Genomic DNA, 21,154 nt, shown 5'->3' on the forward strand with positions numbered 1-21,154 from the left:
TCCACATTAAAGCGCCTTAATGATGATTTGTTTAGCAATGTACATAAGGTTTTGTCCTTTTGATCACTCAAAATTTCTTGATCCTGACACAATCCCAAATGTTGAATTACATTTGAAGACAAGACGTTTGAAGGGAAGCAATTTAGTGTCTTGGTTTACTGTCGCTATGCAATTCTTTGGTTTACACACAAGCTGCAAGTGACTCTGATCCAGTCAAATACTGTACTTAAATAAACAATAGAGTGTGTTTTAGTTTATTTAGATCACAGCTGCTGTAATAAAAATAGAGGCACATTCTTGAGTCACCGTAAATACGGAGCAGCAAAATGAGTAAATAGAACTTTTGTACTCCATTCATCTTGCTGACATCGAGAACATTCTGTAGCTCAGTTCTCATAAAGCTACTCTCAATGTCCTCATTATGTCACTTCTGACATCATGAAGCTTTGCTTGTTCTGGCTTGTCGAAAGCACATGAGGGTCCACTGCTATCAAAGTGTCATGTCTGAAACACTAGCACAGCCTTGTCAGAGAAGAAAAAGCCATCTTAACATTTGAGTAGAGACACAATGAAGTACAGTGGATATAAAAGGTCTACAGACCCTTGCCAGGTTTTTGTAAGCTAAAAAAAAAAAAAAAAAAAAAAAAAAAAAAATGAGACCAGAATAAATCATTGGCAAACATTTCTCATTTTTCACTAAGAATGAGCGCAATGACCTGTGGAACACCATTGAAGAAAAACAGCACCAAAGTATGATGCAACTACCACTATCCTTCAAAGTAGGTGTACTGTACAATGTTCTTTTGGTGATGAACAGTGTTGTTTGGACCGCTCCATTTACAACTTATGGCCCAAACGTTTGACTTTGCTTTCATTGCTTTTCATTGCACCAGAAGTCAGTGACGTGTGTGGTGGCTCCTGTCATGGTAAATTTAGGTTTGAGATCAAGAGATGAATATGAGACAAAAGACTGCAGTTTATTTGTATTTCAGGTTTTGTTTGAACCTGTCCATTTGAGTACAATTATTGGAACATGTGACAATTTTTTTATGGCAAACGTGATGCGATTATTCAAACTATAAATAATACTGAAATCTACGCTCAGTTACAACTTTGGAGTTTGTGAACCGTTAGCGGTGTAACCAACATGAAAACCACAGAAATGTCCATGGGGGAAACAGACAATGGAAATCAATCAATCAATTAAACAGTGGCCAAAGCCAACACCACCATTTGGAATATAATGAAAATTGAAAACAATGCCAGAATGGAATATTTTCTGGAATAACAAGACAATTATTATTTAGATTCTCAGATCTTCTCAATTAGCAATAATACTGCATGGTGCTGTAAATCATGTGTTGTATTGGCCGAGTGTGTCTGGTTTCATAAACCTCAAAAGGTTGCCGTTCTAATTAGAGCAGTTGCAACTCCATTTCATGTTGTTTAGAAACAAATATCGAAGGTATTATTATTTTTTTTAAATGCATCCAACCTAGCTTAAGGATTTCCTGATATTACCTGCAGTGACATGCCATGCTTTCAATTTTGCGGGTAAAAATCATGTGACCACATCACTTGGAATTATTCAAGTATTCCAAGCGTCATTGCTGCACCTTTATAACATTGGCGGAGGATGCTTCCCTGAATCATGTTTCTCTCTTCAGCTCTTTAGTTTTGTTGCTACTGTTTTCACTGTGACCTACTATCTGTCTGCGAAAAGAAGCCCCCGCCCTCTCTCTGCCTTTTCAGTGCAGCATTTTGCCACAAAATCTGTTAGGGCATTATTTCTTCATGGAAGGTCTTCATTTTCATTCAACATCCCACTTCAAAATCCTTAAAAATGCTTTGATTATCTTATTTTTAGTCACTGCACATGTGACAACTGAGTTATTAAAATGGTTGCATTGCAGCCAGTATTTTTGAGTCAAGATTTTCCTGGAATGCAAAAGAGAAACAGCATGTATAGTACATGAGGGCGCCATGCTCTTCAAATGTGCACATTAGTTATTGATGTTGTATAGAAGCTGTCAAAGTAAATGCAGGAGCTACTATTACATCCCGAGAGTGCTGAAAGTACCATACAAGGGTCATGGTTATGGAATGGTTCAAAGGAAGGTTTTAATTGTAAATCATGATCATTAATTAGTCTTGTCCCTTGACTATAATCACATTTATTGATATCGATTCTGTTGAAAACATTCTGCAAGTACGAGGTACTCTTGATATTGAAGAATTGGCCAAGTGAAGACTATTAAATGCAAGTCAAAAACGACTTTGTTGGAATATTTAATGCTAAGCTAAATCTTTGTGGTGAACCTTTCACTTCTGCAACTTTGTCTTAATGCATTCTTACTCAATTGCAATCTCTGTAGAAACCTTTGTGAAAGTTTTTAGTGGTTTTCCAGGAGAGCTTCATTATGATATCAAATAAACATCTCATTCTGAAATAAAACATCCAAATAATCTGCAAAAGAAGAATACAATTAAAAAAAACATCTTCTGAGGTTCCAGTAACCCTGAATGTGATAAATAGTATACAAAGTGGATGGATGAATCTTGGTACAATAGCAGGTTTTGACTTTTTTTTTTTTTTTTTCACTAAATCTTCTGAGGTTCCAGTAACCCTGAACATGATAAGTAGTATACAAAGTGGATGGATGAATCTTGGTACAATAGCAGGTTTTGACTTTTTTTTTTTTTTCACTCACCAGCCACAAACAACGTTGTGTGATATGTCGTTGTGCTCACAAGTTTACGTACCCTGATTACCTCCCACTGATTGAATTCACCCGCATGTGACAGGTTAAGACCTGGTTAATAGAGATCTGGGTGCACCACAATGCACCTCGCCAAATGTAAACAACGGCACTTGGCAGTTTAGGAAACACGTCGATACTTTGATTCAACGGTGCCACCCTTTTACATTGGTAGACCGCTGTTGTACACCAGCAAGAGGAAGCAAAAGTAGGCAAAACCAAGGCATTGCCAATTGCTAGCAGCCAAAACAAGAAGAAGTGGTGGTTATTGCCTGTACAGCAATCACTTCATATCAAGAGAGTCAATTACTCAGCAATCAATAAGTAGATGATTTGTTGTTGAAGTTTAATTGTTCTGTTATTACATCCTGAGAAGTTCAATAAAAGGTTGTGCATTTATTTTTATGTGCATGTGTGTATGTGGTACAAGTGAACAAGAGGAATAACGTGTCTTCAGAAGTGATGGGAATGCCAGTTCTTTTGACTGTACTAAATAACTAGATTGAATTTAAACCAAATGTTTTCGTAAGGTATTTCAAACTCGTTCTATGTGTGAGATTCTAGCGAGCTGCCCTTTTTATATTAGCCTCACTCTCGTACTTTCTGATGGTGCTGGCGTTTTGCTAGCTTAGCAGTCAGCAGACTCCACCAAGCTGGCGGCAAGGTGGGGCGGGTCTGATGTGCCCTTGTTTTTTAACCTCAAGCACCTGCCCCTCCAAAGGTCACTGCACGACCCTGTCCCTGAGTGATATACGTGCGTGCACTAAAATCACTGCATGTTGAATGGAAATCCTCTGTTCAAGTATTTTGAACGAGGAAATGTGGGGCAATTTAAAGCAGCTTCTCTTTTGCTGATAGCTCTCATTATCTCCCATGCTGTGGTGGATATTTCTCAAACTTTTCCGATTCATCTGTCACTGTCACTGTCCACCTCCAGCATCGGCTTCTTTCCGACGTCCTCTCATCTTCTCAGACTCAGCCACCAGCGGCCACCTCCTGGCGTGGAGATCATTGTCTCAGTGGAGGGATTGGAACATCTTTGCCATTACTGCTGTGGCCACTGAGGCTCCTGCTGGGGACTTGCCTACAAATTTGTTAATTATTGTGGTTGTTCTTTGCAGTGGTGTAGAACTGCAATGCACCATAATGCAAGAACTATACTAGAACTGTATTCTTCACGGGCTTCTCTCACTCTTCATTGAGGTGCATGCTCAGAGATTTGAGGATACACTCTCTTTTGACAACAATGGTGTTGGTCTGAGCAGTCCAGTCAAAGCCTGCCACAACACGCCCACAAAAAATAAGAAACCACATTTTACACCATGAAAAGTGTGGATATTACAAAGGATATTGATATGTTATTTCAGCATCTCATAAACTATTTTAGTCTAAATGCCAAATTTTCAAATCAACAGTGTGTTTTAAACTGTAATTTTCATTATGTTCTGTTTACAGATTAACTTTAATTTAATAAAATGTCATCGCCTTAAATGTTCAAGTCTTTTTTGAAAACCATGATAAATGTAAGTTATCTGGATGAAACTTGTTTCCTTTTAGCTCATATGATCCTAAATCATACTTCTTCACTCATTAGCTGCAAAACATTAAAATTACTCTTGTTCCCTGGATGGTCTTTTGCATCTATTCTTATTCAAATGCATCTACTTGAGTGGGCTCTTCAAACACTCCTTTATTTATCAAATAATGTTTCATCCAACTTTAGATTTCCATGTAGTGCTTTTCCAATCAAGTAAGGTGCAACCATTATTTTGCAACCCTGACAACATAAAATCCAACTTTTCCTGAGTTCTCCTTCTAGGAACATATTTTTAATTCATAGGTTGGAATAATGAACAGCCCCCCCCCCCCCCCCCCCCCCCCAATAGCTTGTCATTCCAAACCCCGTGTCCACCTTGAGAGGGAGTGATAAGACAATGAAAGGCATTCAATTAATATTTCAATGTGAGTGGGAGAGATGGACTTTGGTCCTTGGAGACCAGCAGAAAAGTGGATGACCACAGGAAGGAAATCTTCTGAATGAGGTGCTTCTGATAACAGCAGTAATGCCGCCCTGAAGCGTAAGACAATGCAGAATGTAGCTGAAGGTGATAATGTGTTGATGCGAAAACTCAAGGATGCGATGGAAACATGAATGAGGTGGCTGCATTTTTACGATTTTTGAGTGACAGCAAAAAGAACATTCCGAATGAAATTGAGTAGCCTGCAGATACCAATGGCACTGAGAGAAGGCAAGAAACAGGCTGTGACTGAGTACGCCCGGGGATAGATTTCTCACAGAAATGTATTCCTCCAATTAATATGTTGTGTAAAGGTCTCAACGCACAACGTGGCAGACTTCTGGCAGACTGCCGCTTTCCTACAGTAATGGCAGACCTGTGTGTGCGTGCCTTCTTTGGAAGCTGGTTGGTCGCTTCCGCTTCTGAGTGATGAACTATCATTGAAGGTTTCAACATCTTGAATTGGACCAAAACTGTCCACTGATGGCCTGCTAAGGGTCAACCAAACCTGACCGACAGTCACCGTGAGGCCTCATGTGTACTAGTATATTCATCCATTGCCTTTTCTGTATCACTTACCTTGTTCAATTCTACACCTTGATCACAAATCCGACTATTTTGTAATTGCTTTTATTTTATTTTAATTTTTTTGTCTGCAGCCTGAATAAATAAAGAGTAAATCAATTAAATAAAAGTCACTGTTTGACTTAATTAGCTGGCAAATGAGCCACTAGGCTACCATTGGCCTTTACAAATATTGAATAGCAAAACATAACCATGTTTGTATTCTAAATAGTCAAATGGAAATTAATACGAACGACAATGTTTGCTGTAATTCAATTTAATTAACAAAATTAATTCAAATAACTAAATTAATTAAAAAAACGCAATTAATTTTACTGTTATGACAGTCATACCCTCTACAGATGAACAATAAATTATATTGATGTGTTATTATTTTGGAGGTGAGAAACCCCTTAATAATTCAACAGCAACAACAGTCGTGTTGAAGATTAAAGACAAACTACACATTTATATGAATGTGCTTATCATTTATCTTTTATCATATCCTGACAACATGGGAGGAGGTGTGGGGGGGTAGTCAGGGAATAAAGTTTTTTTTTTTTAACAAATGGAAACAAAATATGTGAATCAGAGGGTGATAAACCTTGAGTATGCGGGCTCGACTACCAAAAGTTAACTATACAAACCTACCAACAAAGCCTCATGCCCATTCATTCCTGCACGTTGAGCACTCTATTCGTCTATTCTTGATTACCTTGAAATTATCATGTCACATTCAAGCCTCTTTCATTTTGTTGAGTAGAGTAGAGCCAGGTAGGTTTATCGGTAGAAACGGGGCTTTACTGAGATAACTTTTGACTTCCCGTCCCGTATTTTGTGCCTATCGTGTGGGGAAAAAGTGTTACTGCTTAGAAAATATTTGCAATACAAATATTTACGGTAATTATTACTTTACTACTGCTTTTTAGCGTAGCTTAGGGATGGACTGTGGTGAGTTCCTCACTTGCATACAAATGTGAGTTGCGTCACTGTAGGAGCATTTGATCTTACCTGGGGCGTAAATACATCTTGCAGCGGCATTTTAACGGGCTCTAAAGGTTATTTTCCCACCTAAATATTGATGTAATTTCTTAAAAATGAAGAGATGAGCGTCAAGATATTCATTTTTGTACATGTGGTTGCCCAGCTCATTCTCATCTAATACGGTTCTTGGAAAGGCACTTTGAAAATTTAGGTGTGAGGATATAAAAATATGATACTGGACACGTTTTCATGATAACCAGTATGTTTTGCCATGTTTGACACATAACCGTCATGGAAGGGTGGCAAAATATTAAAATCAAGACTGTATACCAAATGGTGCCTCTCTGGCATCTTTCCTGGGTGCGTGTCTAAAGACTTTTACTGTAGGTCTAAAGTTTTGACTCATGTGTGCTAGCCAAACCTAACCTAAGGATCACAATTTAATGTGGCGGTGACACTCACAAACAGCTCAGCTCATTCTAACAAATTTTAGTGGCAATAAAAGCAGAAAACATTAAATTAAAGCCAGGCTTTATGTGCAGTACCAAATTGCATTTCATACTGTACTGCCGTCAAGTCAAGTCAAGTCAAGTCAAGTTTATTTGTATAGCCCTAAATCACAAACAGTCTCAAAGGGCTTCACATAGCCAAAAAATTAACAATTATTCTCAAAGCATCCCCTGATCATAAGCTCCCAAAAGGGCAAGGAAAAACTCAAAAAACCCCTGCCAGGGGAAAATGAGAAACCTTGAGAAGGGACCACAGATGGAAGGATCCCCCTTTCAGGAAATTACCTTGAATTCTATTGTGTCAGTATCACACCATTCAGTTATACGATTTGTATCACGTTGTATAAGCTTTACATGTATTGTGCATTGTATCTGCCCCAATATTTGTCATGCGCATCCCGACTTACTAGGAAAAGCATTATGGATAATGGATGGATATGTAATGCATGTTGGACTGCATTAAAATAAAGACTGGTGTAACCTTTCTTTATAAGATCAGCGGCGATGTTAGAGTGCAAGCCACATCTTTTTTTCAGTACACACTGCTTCCTTAACCAGTATTGGCCGGGCCTGCCCATCCCCTCCCGACACGAGTGTCCCTCTTCCCATTATTCTGCTCCATTGAGTAGAAATGTACTTGCACCCCTCTTGTTCTCTGCTCGAGCAGAATGGTTGGGAGTGACAAACCTCATTATAATGTTTCTCAATGAGTACTCCACCTTTAGCTGCATGTTGTAGCCTGCGGGGGGGCTCTTCTCCTGAGTGTTCTGACCCACGTTTGCATGCTCTCTGTTTGACTGTCCACTCCAATGAATCAGACGCCCAAGTCACGTTTTGTCCTCTTTGCTTTTAGACTGTTACGCATGAGTTGAAAGTCTTCAGGGGGAAAATAAAGTGACATCATGTACTATAGCCGTTTCATTAGTGAGCAGCCTCTGACTTTATTGAATTCACAAACAACCAAGAAAAGTATGTTCTGTGAAATCGTGAGCTGTTATCTTTGGTTCAATGTTGTATATTCAGAAAACATTGCTATCTCAGAAAATGTGTGAGAAATAATTCACTGAGTTTCAGAAAGAGTTGTTTATTGAGATTGATTATTACAGCTGCAAAAACCTACGTTTCAGGCCTAGTGTTATTATAAATGAATTAATAAAGACATGGCTATAAATTATGTCCAGTGCATGAAAAGCACAATTTGGGCGAATGTCCTATTATGCAGAAACAAGACTCATGAACGAGCCGCAGTCCACTGCAGTCTATATATATTCTCACTATCCTCCCAAGTGTGTCCATGTGAATTAGAGGTGATTTACATTTTAAGCCCGCAATAAGCATTAAGTATTAATCCATAAAGAAATGTGCTTGAGTCAGTTGAGGGCTGTTTATTATGACAGAGCATTGCTTAGAGAATGCCTCCTGCAGATTCATTTAAGCCATATTAACATTTAAAATTCTCAGCGGAATGTCGTATTACTGTCCTCATAAATACAAGCATGTTCTTTTTATACCATACAGCAATTGTATTATTTATTACTTAGAACATCTAACCATGAATCTCTGTTTGTGACCATTAAACCTGATCTACAGTGCCATTAATGTCAGTAAAATTCAAGAAGCTCAATTCCTATTGGGCGTGTATCTCGACAACAAACAAAATATTGTCAACAGTTCATCTGATTTGGACTCTTGGATGCACATCAGTGACATGACACTGTTTGAAAATCACGTGGTGACTTTGACCTTTCCTAACCTTGGCAACATGATGTAACCAACTGGGAGGCAAGCTGTCTGTCTCGCACTGTCTTTCAATGATCCCTTTTATGTAAGTGTTAAGGCCAGAAACGTCACCGCATCATGCTTTTTTTTTTTTTTTTTAAATATAATGAGTCATTTTGTTATTCTGTTACTGTCAATCCTCTGCAGTTAAAAAATCGGTGCAATCTCACATTGTATTCCATAAAATGTCCTGAGTTTAGAGGACGTGTGTGCATTGGTTACTATGGCTATTGAGGACATCGAGTAATCCTGACTGCACTCATTCGTGCTGCAGGATGCTGTTCTGCTGGTCCAAAATTATAAAGTCCCCTTCGGGCATCCCTTGCTTTGTCCTCTGGGATCAAGTATCCAGTGTATGGCACACTGATGACAGGTGGATTGCCGAGTGTCCCAAGGAGGACAGGAGCTGTAACACATTTTTGAGAGATTAGTCAAACAACTTTGTAGAGCTTAAATTTGCAAACATTTGCAAAACTAGCATAGTTTTACATCTGACCATAAATTGTGGTTCACACAGACTATGTTTATGTGCAGTCAATAACCTTCTTAAAACCCAAGCATTGACAGTATTCAGGTTTTGTAAAGGCTATGTACACTGATCAAAAACCCTGAATACGCTCTAGTTTGGGGTTCTCTAAAATATGACTAAGATTAAAAAATCTGATTGTGTCATGTAAGAGCAATCACGTCATCTCTTTTGGAACAAGACATTGGTTTGTGTTCTGCCCATGCTTTATTCGCAAGGAATCTTGGTCTTTGGAGTATAGGAAATGTATGTGGTGCATTTTTGCCATTGCGACCCTAACTCGAGTGTGTGTGTGAGTGTGTGTGTGTGTGTGTGTGTGTGTGTGCGCATGTGTGTGTGTATGTGTATATCCATCCATCCATTTTCTGTACCACTTGTCCCCACGGAGGTCGCGGGCGTGCTGTAGCCTATCCCAGCAGTCATCGGTCAGTAGGCGGGCACACCCTGAACCAGTTGCCAGCCAATCACAGGGCACACAGATATTTTAATTGATTTAATTTTATTAACAAAACAACAAACATGTTTCATGTTTTAGTATACAACTAAATCAAACCAACATTAGGGTGAAACGTTCTCAGAACTATCATAGATACTTTATATGCACTACTACCTGAGCCCTCCACTTATAAATGTCCCACAAATCGTGGAGTACGCACACACATGCACGCACTCGCACACACACATACACACACACACACTTATACACATTTCCTATCTTAGACATTGAAGCATGAATTAGCATGTTGATCACACCCACAGCCGTGGCAGTTTCATGCAAGTGCATTGTTCTAACGTGCAAGACAGCAAGCGCATCTCTTCGGGAAGTTTATGCTGCCTGCAACTATGATTCTGGGTTCCTGCCACAAAAAAGCTTCTTGCATCTTGAAAATGCAATTGTCTGTGCCTCCTGCAAGAGGATTAGAGGGTTGAGAGAGCTCGCCGACCATTCAGGTTCACAATTGTGATGCTTTTCCACGCATGAAATCGTGAAGCCTTCCCAAAAGCTTAGTCATCCGCTGACAGCAACACATTGTGTCTTGCATTGAATATCTCGGGACTTCTTTGTGCATTGTCCAATATTTGGTGCTGATTAAATATTGATCTCTATACATTTTTGAACACGGTGAAAAATGTTCCCTTGAGTTAGATTATATGGGGCGTTACTGGAGGCCCCTCATCATTTTTCTGATTCCAACAGTTTGAGTCAAGAGGCAAGATTACTACATTCATTTCTCTTGTAGCCTCTCAATATTCAAGCTGAGTAATCAGCAACCTTCTCTCCGATGACCTTTCACTACATTTATTTTTCCGCTGCACTAAAAGCCATCAAGATTGAAGGGAAAACATTTCATGCCAGTTAGATTATCCCATTTATTCAAATACTGTCTCCTGATCATATTGGTTGGAATGGTTTATTTAAATGAAAATGGTTAGTCATATCTGAAAACTTTGCCAAAAGTAATGGAGAGATGTTTGTTGTCTACTCATACAGTACTGTAGCAAGGCACATATACGTACATAGTGTGCTATTAAGGGTAGGAAATACAATACTCAAATTTAATATGTGAATACTGTACTCATTCTTTTCCCTAGCCGTAATATATCAGAAATTAATAAACCGAAGCTGCTTTCATCCTCGACATTATGCTGCCATGATTATAATAGATGTTGCGTTTAATCATTTCTCTTGGGTGAGGGATTTTACTGATTGTGAAAAATGAAAATTAGTTTCAAGTGTAGGAAGGCAGCTTCATCCCCATCCTTAACCCTGGTTCATTAAAAACTCTTCTTCCTCACTAATAATTACAGAGGATCTCCTACTATGTGCCTTCATGTTGCCAAAAGGTATACATGACATCGCTATCTGAACCAGTTTCCACATATCATTAAGACTCCAAAAGTGTTTGAACCTTTCTTTAAAGTTATTTATGCAACGTATCAGAGCTGTTGAGTTTGATGTCAGTCATCTCAGTACTATAATGGCACAGAAGATGTCAAGACATTATTTTCTTGCCCAAGGCTAGCGAGCAGTATTCAATCAGTCAGTCCGTCATTTCAGTACTGTACATAAGATGTCAAGACAATTTTTATTTATTTATTTTTTTATTCAAGGCTTGCAAGCAGTATTAAGTTGTTTGAAAACAGAGCTTGGATGACGCTTGTATTGCTCCTCTAAAGTGCACTTCTCGTTTGATACTTCCTTGCTGTTTGTCGTTCATTTATCCTCCCACACATGCACATATACAATATATTGTAAGAGCAGACGTTAAGTCTCCTTTGAGCAGATCTGGGTGAGGTGTAACAAATCAATGCACTAAAACTGGGGAAAGAGGGACTCATTTTGGATAACTTTGACTGCATTATTCATTTGAGAAAACTGAGAAAGTCACGATAGCAGCCACAGCAGTGTTAATCTAGAGGCAAATAACATTAAAGAGAAAGAAGTCAGTAAACCTCAGAGCAGAAGTATATGGTGGCTCCTGGTGGTGCTCTTGAACAAATTGAGACAAAGCTCACCCGGAAAGTACTGTAAATTAACAAACTTGAAGATGTTACTTGGGTAAACAGTAATTGCAGTGTTAAAAACTAAGGTGAAGTGACTTACTTTATGGTCACAATAGGTAATATAATACGCTGGAGTAAATTCACAACATTTTCGAAATGTTAATCCTACATGTAATGTGTTCCTGCATGTTTGTGGTCTTTTTTTGAAAAGTATGCTATTCTTGGGACAACATTGGCAAAGACAATGTTCCACAAAGATTTAAGTTGTCATTACTGTACAGTGCCTTCCCAGAGTGGCCACAACTGGCAACATTGTTCAAAATTTGATTTGATCATTTTCCAAAACAAAGCATCCCGTTGAGATCAATTTGAGTTAGAATACGGTATTTTGTTCCAAAGGCCAACCTGACACCACCATAAAACTTTTAACTGTACTGGCGATGTGTGATAATGTTAAAGTGTTACTTTTAGTCATACATGCACAAGTTAATTACGTTAGAATAAAAATAAACAGTCTTTAAACTTTTTCTTATTAATTATAATGATGAATGCGAAGGAGTCGTAAACATAATGTTACTGATGCACCTCTCTGACCTCATTTCTTGACATCAGTGGTCCCAAACCACCGCACTTGATACTGATATGTATAGCACCTCACACCAAACTCCCGGGCCGGTGAACATATGCTGGAGTATGCATTGAATAAGAGCATAAATGTGTCTACTCGGTTTGTTTGATGTCATGTTATCAAAAAATCCACCTTTTGACAGATGGTGCCGGTCTGCAAGATATCTGGAGGCCATGTCTGATGATGGAAAAAAAATTCATAACTTATTTTTGGATATTTTGGTCAAAATGTACAACTTCTGCAATGCCAGATGAAGAAAGCTCAACCACTTCATGTACAGCAAAGAGTCACAAGCTGTTATTCTTGGGCAATTGACCACTTCAATTGTTCTCGGCTGAGTCAGGTCTGCGGCGGGGTGGACCTTACAGAACTTTTGCATCCAGGTTTTCCTCATTCACACTGCGTGACAGCTTTTTCCCCCATCTGCCCTGCGGTGCATGGAGACAGCTGCTTACACTGCAATGCACATACCTTCACAATTTCTTTACAATGTGTCAAATGAGAAAGCTGCTCCAGGATACTTGACAATAATGAATTCAGCTCATGCTTGTGCTACAGTATGTTTGATTAGGAATTCTACTGGCCTGAGAATCCTTTTAGTTTTAACAACAATCATGTTGATAAAGATTTAAAATTAGTCAACCATAGCTACCTTAATTGAGTTGCTTCCCTGTGATTGTAGCTGATGTGTTCATAGATCCTAGGCAATGAGTTCATGCCATTTGAAATAGCATGAACTGATTAATCGTGAAGTAGTCTGGGTTGTAGCCCTCTGTTAGCGGAACATCTACTTCTATTTCATGGTTCAAGAGCTCAGCTTTTTAGCTATAAGAAGACAGATTGGCTCAAGGTTAAATGCTTTGGCAGGGCAGTCATTAGTGTGCAGCAAGTGAAGGCTGGTGGTAAGAGGAAAAGCGAGAAAAGGAAGAAAAAATCTGTCTTGATTTGCTTTGAGATATCTTGCGCTCACAAAATTTGGCCTGTGGAGCAAAAAGTCTCAAGTCAATATCAACGTTCTTACCATTTTAAGACAGAAAATAAACTTTTCATGTTTGTCCATTATGAGCGTTGAATCACGATATTCATCTCACACTCTAGAGAGAAGATACATGGATACATATATACTTTTATAAAAATTGTTTCCAATTTAATGCATCAATGAGACCATCAGGCCCTACAGCATTAATCCAGCATATCATTAATTTCATGATCTCTTTATTGATGTTGACTTCTTTTGGGTAAGGCAATCAATGCTTAAAAGATAAAGGAGTTATGCTCTCAAAGACAATCAGAGAATAGGTTTTATGAGGAAAAAAATCAATACCAATATAATTTTTATAAAGCAAGGATGCAACCCACACAACAAGAACAACAAAAAATGCTCAACTGGCCATATTTTTGTTTGGGTAAATCAGATTGAAGTTATTCAAGTTCTCCCTCAGTTGTTTGGCGCAGTGATACAACCACCGACTTCTGCTACTACTAACATTGTTTGTGATATATACTAATTTTATATGAATTAAAAAAATATTGTTTGCATTTTGCTAATTTGATACAATGCATTCTGGCATGATATGGTTGTTGCCCACATTGCTGCCCTCTGCCAAGCAAAGCAAAACAATTGCAAACTACTACTCGCATCAGCGATAAGGAGTCAAAATGCCATACTGGAACGCCCAGAACAGCACTTGCCCGCTGAAGACCACTCCCTCTCCACACAAGCGGTCCCTGTGCCTCTCCGCCGACAGCGTGAGGAGGGCGCTTGCCGCTATCAACGCCCGTAAGGCGGCGGGCCCTGACAACATCCCAGGTCGAGCGCTGAAGGACTGCGCTGGGGAGCTGACCGGTGTCTTCACGGACATCTTTAACATTTCCCTGCAGCAGGCCATCGTCCCTTCGTGTATCAAGGCTGCCACCATCGTACCTGTGCCGAAGAAACCTGCTCCGTCCTGCTTCAACGACTACCGCCCCGTGGCACTGACGCCCATCATCATGAAGTGCTTTGAACGGCTTGTCATGGAGCACATCAGATCCATTCTCCCCCCCACCATAGACCCCTTCCAGTTTGCGTACCGAGCCAAACGGTCCTCTGAGGATGCCATCTGCTCTGCCCTCAACTCGCCCCTCTCCCACCTGGAGAGAAGGGACTCGTATGTGAGATTGCTCTTTGTGGACTTCAGTTCTGCCATCAACACCATTGTGCCGCAACGACTCATCTGCAAACTCGACAAGCTGGGCCTCAGTATCTACCTCTGCAACTGGCTACTGGACTTCCTCTGTCAGAGGCCTCAGGTGGTATGTGTTGACGACAACATCTCCGCCAGCATCGCGCTGAGCACGGGGGCCCCCCAAGGCTGCGTGCTCAGTCCGCTGCTCTTCACCCTGCTGACGCATGACTGCACTGCGTCCTACAGCGACAACCGCGTAGTGAAGTTTGCTGACGACACGACTCTGTTGGGTCTCATCACTAAGGGCGACGGGACTCAGTACAGGTTGGACGTTGAGCTTCTGACCGCGTGGTGCAGGGACAACAACCTCCTGCTGAACCTCAACAAGACCAAGGAAATTGTTGTTGACTTCCGGAAGGGTCACACCCAACACCTGCCACTGACCATCGACGGTGCTGTGGTGGAGAGAATGAGCAGCACCAGATTCCTGGGGGTGCACATCAGTGAGGACCTCTCCTGGTCCGCCAACACCGCGTCACTGGCGAAGAAAGCTCAGCGCCGCCTGTACTTCCTGCGGAAACTCAGGCGAGCAAGTGCTCCTCCGGCCGTCATGACTACATTCTACCGTGACACCATTGAGAGCGTCCTCTCCAGTTGTATCGCTGTCTGGGGTGGTAGCTGCACTGAATACAACATGAAGGCCCTGCAGCGCGTAGTGAACACGGCTGGTAAGATTATTGGTGCTTCACTCCCCTCCCTGAAGGGCATTTACACCTCCCATCTCACCCGCAAGGCGACCACGATTGTGAGTGATGTGAGTCAACCCGCTCACTCTTTGTTTGATCTTCTGCCCTCTGGGAAGAGGTACAGGAGCCTGCGCTCCCGCACCGCCAGACTCACCAACAGCTTCATTCTCCAGGCTGTTCGGATCCTGAACTCTCTTCCCCCTTCTGCGTAGTGTCCTGTACTTTTTGTGCTATATTCTGACTGTGTGCTGTATGCACACTTACTCTATTTTTGCTGCTCTTATTTATTGTGTTATTTGTTTATTTATTGTTTATTCATCACTCTTATTTATTCATTGTTTGTGCCTTCTTGTTTTATTTTCTTGTGTTGTTTACTTATATGTACATTGTGAACTATGTCTTGTCATCGTGGGATAGTGGGAACGTAATTTCGATCTCTTTGTGTGTCTTGGCATGTGAAGAAATTGACAATAAAGCAGACTTTGACTTTTTGACTTTGAAGTAAGCGAGGTAAACCTTTGTAGCGTTCTCTAAAAAAAAAAAAAATTAAGAAAACAATGGGAGGGTGCAATTTGACGAGTCCACCTGCCCAAACACCAATAGGGGTGCTCCCGTCGTTTTAGCCCAGGCGCTTTTAATAGGCTGTTTTCAGGGTGCGTATAATATTTGAGTGTGTGTTACCCTTAAGAAATTATCGTAGTCGTCATACTTATGTGATATTTTTATTCAATAGCATGCCGCGTGATTTCTGTTGTTAAAAATCTCGATAATTGCTGTGAAATGAGTTGAGTGCTGGATTAAAACGGTGAAACAGGTGATATAGTTTAATTAGTCAACTACAGACAGTACCAGGATTTAAAAAAAAAAAAAAAACATCTATTCTAAAGATGGCCATTGTTTGCATAATGCTTGTGTAAGGTTAGAGGTAGACTGTAGACACGGCAACATATGTTGATTGCTACTTAATTGTTACAATGCAATGGAGTGTGTAACTGCTTCACATTATCTGCTTGTCATTTTATTCCTTGTTGCTATCAGTACTGCAGTATAATTAGAGGGGTAACTCATTTAAAGATATTTGTGTTTCTTGTTTGCCTCATTGTTGAATTCCCTGATGTATCATACATTACCCTGCAGCGGTGGTGTCAAGCTATTTTGAGAGCTCATCCGCAATGTTTATCTCATAGACGTTTCACCAAATCTTTTTATTGTTTAGTGTACTCTTCCGCTTGGTGGAAATACGGTGATCGCAAACAAGTTATTAATTTATTGTGTCGATTTGGGGTAAGGTTTTTATTTTTGAAGTGATTGACACACCCCTGAATTTACCGTGACAAGCTTCTGTTACGTTTGATGACATATCCTTTTCTTCTTCTACAGTATCATTTGGTAATAAGCCACACATATGTTGTTCTAAATGCAAAATGTCACAAAAAGGCATATTTTGTAGAAGTCAGGCTTGATATAGTATGGTGGTTGCAAATATTTTAATTTCTGCTATAACTGCAGCTTTAAGTACTTTTTGTGCATAATTTTTAAACGTCATCTGGGCCTATTCAAAGTCCTGCTCTCAGCAGAAAGTTGCTGTTACTTTGCACAAGGACATTCTTATCGGCCATAATGACTTCAGGCTACTGGAATGCGCCAAAGTCACAATGAAGCCTGCCATTGTGACGTTTTCATTTTTTTTTTTTTTTTTTTTTTTACATATCTGCTCTCTGAAACACTTTGTTTCAAGCATTCATGCATGTACACATTATGAAAAGTACAAGCAGTTGTACACTTCTACAACTGCCAAAATCTGTGCATTTCATGTCAGTGCTCGACAGCATCATAGTGGATACACTCCTGCAACGGGACATTGTTCTCACCAAAATTGCTTTGATATAAGACACCCTGACAGATCTATAGCAGCTTCTTGTCAATCAAAGGGGCAGAAAGCAAAGTGTGGCGGAGAGATGAGTTTTCCTTGACTTGTCTTATATGAACAGTGCTTGAATGAGCAGCCTATTTCACACAGGATCCCGCAATTTTAACGCATCGGAGGCAGAACATCTTGAATTAATGTGTCCAAGACTTTTATACTGAATCCAGAAAAGAGAATCTACATTCTGGAGTCAGATAAACAAATGAGGTGTGTGTCAGGTGTTAAATGACCCATTCCATTCCATTCCTGGCAATAGAATCCGCTTACTCGCAGGTGACTCCCCGCCTCTGGTACGGCTTTGATTCATTGTATAAAGGTGAAAAGTAATTAAGAATCTCATTCCGATATCTCTCTGCATGAGATAATGAGATATTTTTTTCTCGGTGTTGAAGATGCCGTCGAAGATGATCACACTGCCACAGAAAAAAGGTGTTGCGCCTGCTCTGCAGCAATCAGCATGGTTTCCTGCCCAGCTTCTTCACATGTTCAGGTGCTTATTCTCAGCACCGTGACAGAGGTACTGGGTGTTAAAAACAGCCAGGAGCTATAAGCAGCGAACATTAAAGACATTTTACGTAGTTACAGTAGTATTCACTCCTGTATATTCTAACAGCAAATTTACAGAAGCGTGTGGCCTCAGCAGTAAGCATTAACTCAGATTATAACAAATAAGAGAAATTCAACAATGTGGCCCGGCTGTATGACTTATTTAGTGTAGCCTTGTGTTCGACAGTTTTTAAGGTCTGTTTCCTCCTGACTTAAGGACATTCACCAGTGTGAATGTGTCACAGAGATAATTTAGCTGTCGACTGTCCTTCACTTCATTAAAATTGAATGATATCACACAGAGACAGGTGTACAGTGGGCAGACCTAACTCTGCCAATGCCAGGTTGGGCTATGTGCCAAGTATTGTACTCTCACAAATAGAGCTGGCCCAGTTGAAAAACCTCATTTGGTTATTTTCCTCACAAATCACACTTATTTTTCAAATATGGAATAACGTGCGGTGTTGTGATTTGAAATAAACATGTTTCCATTAAAAATGTGCAAATAGAATGGCGGTTTAAACTGTGCAAAAAAGGTATATTTTTATGCTCTCAGAAAGATGGTCTTGGAAATGCATGTCGGTCTGACTCTGAAAGTAATAACAAGTTACTTGTTTTAGCATCTCAATTACTGCCTGAGGAAATATCTAATCCAAGTAAGAGCATGACATCCTCCGAACAACAATGAAAACCTAGTCATTTATAGAAGTAAACTCATACTCGAACCCCCCATGGAGAGCAAAGCGAAACAAGTAAACCGCACGGGGCAAAATTCTTGTCTTTCTTTTCTAGAAAACATCATAGTTAGAAGATGACAAATGTTCCCTCCAGGTTTGAGCATATAAATATATATTAAAGCTGTTTCAGATGTTTGGTTTAGGGTTGCCTATGTATACTATCAAATGGTCCTTGGTGTGCCATAATTAGCTGCGTGCATAGTTGCTTAAGGAATGTTGTACTCGTTTGGTAGGTTAATCCAAATGGTCCTTTTCTCTCCCTTTCTTCTTTCAAAGGCTCAGCAGGGCATTAATTAATTTCTTCTGTAATTATCTTCACCCGTTGATTCTCTTAAATCCCACTCAACATGGATGAATTATGGGCTAAAGGCATGGCGAATAAAAAGAGTTTTGTCAACACAGCTGGTTAGTCTACAAATATTTGTTTAAATTGTGATGATGGACCTGGCATGACTTGTATCAGCAACAAAGTAAAAGGCATGTTAAAAATGTCAGGCAACATCATTTTATATATGAGAGAGTATGCGCTCAGCTTTTATGTTGTATACATACACGCACACACACACACACACAGACGTGTATATATAGGTAATACTGTTTACATGATGATGTTTTAAAAAAGCAAAGACAAAGAAAATAAGCATGATCCTACGTAGTATCCATACAGTAACTCCAAATCTCTGTTTCATTATCACTTTTATATATCGACACTATTCAAGTTAATTCTGGGGGATCAACTTTTTTCCCCCTTGCTTTTTTTCTAGTAACCCAGGAAATTTTCCATTAAAGTAACGGATTTTGTTTGAGTGCAACTATATCTTGGAAACCCTGATCGAAATTGTAGTCATGTAAATAATGCTTACTTTGCAAGTTGAATAATATATGGTATTGGTAGAAACCTCTCTGCAGAAACTTCAGATAGTTTACAATCTCTATGGAATTAATACCTGGCTCGAGCGGGAATGAATACTGCACATAAAAATGTAAAAATGCAGCGCGTCTTCCAGCTCTGCGTCCCTTGTGCGCACAGGAAGTGCGCGTAACACGCGCTCGGACGCTCGTCCACCTACGTCAGACGCCAGCGAGCACACCCCAACTAGTGTCAAACCCCAAAACGCCACACGCGAAGCGCGCTCGGGAGGAGAACCAGCATCTGACAGCCACTGCTGGGCTTCGTCACATCGGATGAGTCCGGTGCTTCTCAGAGAAGGAGCGTGAAGTGAGAAGAGCTGCAGAGGAGAGAGAGAAAAAAAAGACGAAAGAACGAGCATTCGATGGGATCTCGAGGATAAAGAACAGAAGCGTGAGAAGAGTTTGTTTCCACGCTCGGTACTGGTGCGAGGCTTAAAGGAGATGTGCGCCTTAACATGGATATCCGAGGAGGGATAAAACTCGACAAACACCACCTACTCGAACTGAGGCGGGTAAATAATTTCTGCCTCTTCTAAATACTATATTTGATTTAATTACAACGTCATTCATTTGTGTTCATTGACTGCTTCGCCATTGATCTCCATCTTCCATACCCCCTCATTAAGGTCGTGCGTGTGCTGGAGCTTTTCCTCGCTGACTCTGGGTGAAAAGCTGGGTGGTACACCTTGGACTGGTCGCCAGCCAGTCGCAGGGCACAATGACAGACAGACAAAATATCCATCCACACTTTAGGAAAATTTAAAGTCTACATTAAGATACCTCTACACAAGAACAACGCATGGTCAAAAAGATAAAGACAATTAAAGGGGGAGTGCGGGGCACTATTGAGTTTTTTCCAGAATCCTTTTTATTTCCCAAAGAAATTACTGAGCCTGAGCAGTGAGCACACATATTGTACATGCATGTGTCTTTAATTGCATGGCTTTGTAAACATATGCATCATCAGAGAAAATTTGTATATCTTGGGGATGTATTGCCATTTATCTTTGTTTACATATCATGTGTTCTGTGCGGGGTCACAAATCCACCTATTGCCACAGGCAGAACTCATTTGCTGTCAGTAATCAGAGGGGGGATTGAACTGAGTCCGGGCTCATCATCTCTCCCAGTTTTTAATTGAACTGAGCTCCGAGCTTGATTGCGGTTAAGATTGTCCAAAAGCCGCACGTCAGCAACTTCATTGCAAGTTATTCTCAAAGAATCCTCGCGAAAACCTGCACATCTAAACGGTGTCTTGAAGTGTATCCAATGCAGCTTAGAATTGATCACTGAGAAACACTATGCCCCCGTGGCAATTTTTTTGTTTTTTTTGTTTACCTTTTTGTAGGTATAATCTTGACTTTTAAACCAATTTACTCATTTTTTAAAGATGCATTATTCATCCCACATTTTGCATCTTTCTACGTCTATTTGGGCACCTCCTTCATTGACACACTTGTGATGATTCCACTGTGTCTGAAATAAGAGGATGAAACAACATAACATGCAGAGAAGAGCAGGAAAAGTAGACACTGCATTGGTAAATGAGTACCAGAATGTTAGATTAAGTTGCTTCTCACCATGTTCTGAGGTGCATATGAACATGTGGTGTACGGCTGCATGTTTGAATGTTGTGGATTATCGTCTAAATTTAGTTAAGGTCATTTACTACCCCGCAGAGAGTTTTTGCTCTGGGGTATAGTACTTTTGGTTATTTTGGGCAGTATGTTGCTCTGGATATAGCTTATGTGATTACGACTAATGAAGCTTTATTTCACATTGCCGTTTGCACAGCTGTTTATGAGCACCCCCCACCCCTCCAACACACACACACACACACACACAC

At 40.1% G+C, this 21,154-nt stretch overlaps 1 protein-coding gene and 1 long non-coding RNA gene across 7 annotated transcripts in view; one reads left to right on the forward strand and one right to left on the reverse strand.

Annotated features, from left to right (window-relative positions):
• Positions 1–550: 550 nt before the first annotated feature.
• cntn3a.1 (contactin 3a, tandem duplicate 1) overlaps positions 551–21,154 on the forward strand; it is an 85,368-nt gene continuing 64,764 nt past the window's right edge. For 2 of the 6 annotated variants that reach the window (XR_015855567.1, XM_088367689.1), the window contains exon 1: positions 19,251–19,820. The gene's annotated coding sequence lies outside the window, so the exon portion shown is untranslated. Of the gene's footprint in view, positions 574–701; positions 780–19,247; positions 19,821–21,154 lie in introns of those variants that run through there. The other 4 variants (XM_088367698.1, XM_088367712.1, XM_088367695.1 and 1 more) reach the window with 4 other exon arrangements.
• LOC148402711 (uncharacterized) lies at positions 7,899–19,451 on the reverse strand. The gene is made up of 3 exons (XR_015855590.1): positions 19,260–19,451; positions 9,511–9,583; positions 7,899–9,019 (listed from the first exon to the last, which is right to left on the reverse strand). It is a non-coding gene; the product is annotated as an uncharacterized LOC148402711 (long non-coding RNA).

The sequence above is a fragment of the Syngnathus floridae genome, chromosome 2, assembly GCF_059516105.1.
Source record: "Syngnathus floridae isolate MCC-2025c chromosome 2, RoL_Sflo_1.0, whole genome shotgun sequence".
In the NCBI taxonomy this organism is placed as follows: Eukaryota; Metazoa; Chordata; class Actinopteri; order Syngnathiformes; family Syngnathidae; genus Syngnathus; species Syngnathus floridae.